Here is a 295-nt window from a genome sequence, read left to right as displayed (position 1 = left end):
GCCTTCGTAGTTAGAAGCAGACGACGTGAAGGCTTAGCTGCACCAGCTTGCCGCTCCATGAGCAGCTGCGGCATGTGCAGGGGTGCGGCGGGCTGTGCAGAGCTGGAGGTTTGACTGGGCCCCTCACCCTAACACTAAGCAGGGCCCCCAGTGCCAGGTCAGATGCTGCGTTCCCAGGCGAAAGGATGCTGCCCGGTCCCAGCTCTGACGTTCTCTGGGTCCCTGGGACCTCGCACTCCTGCTGTGTGGCCGGGGCAGAGCGTGGCCCGCAGGTTGCTCCCAAGCACAGCCGGCC

The 295-nt window shown here is 65.4% G+C and overlaps 1 protein-coding gene across 1 annotated transcript in view; it reads left to right on the top strand.

Moving 5' to 3' along the window:
- The window catches only part of EPN2 (epsin 2), a gene marked incomplete in the record, with an annotated part of 61,872 nt that overhangs the window by 6,291 nt on the left and 55,286 nt on the right, over nt 1-295 (top strand).

Source organism: Tupaia chinensis, unplaced genomic scaffold (assembly GCF_000334495.1).
Source record: "Tupaia chinensis unplaced genomic scaffold, TupChi_1.0 Scaffold138725_1, whole genome shotgun sequence".
Taxonomy (NCBI): Eukaryota; Metazoa; Chordata; class Mammalia; order Scandentia; family Tupaiidae; genus Tupaia; species Tupaia belangeri.
The sequence above is the reverse complement of the archived record's forward strand: the minus strand, read 5'-3'. Positions and strand labels throughout refer to the sequence as shown.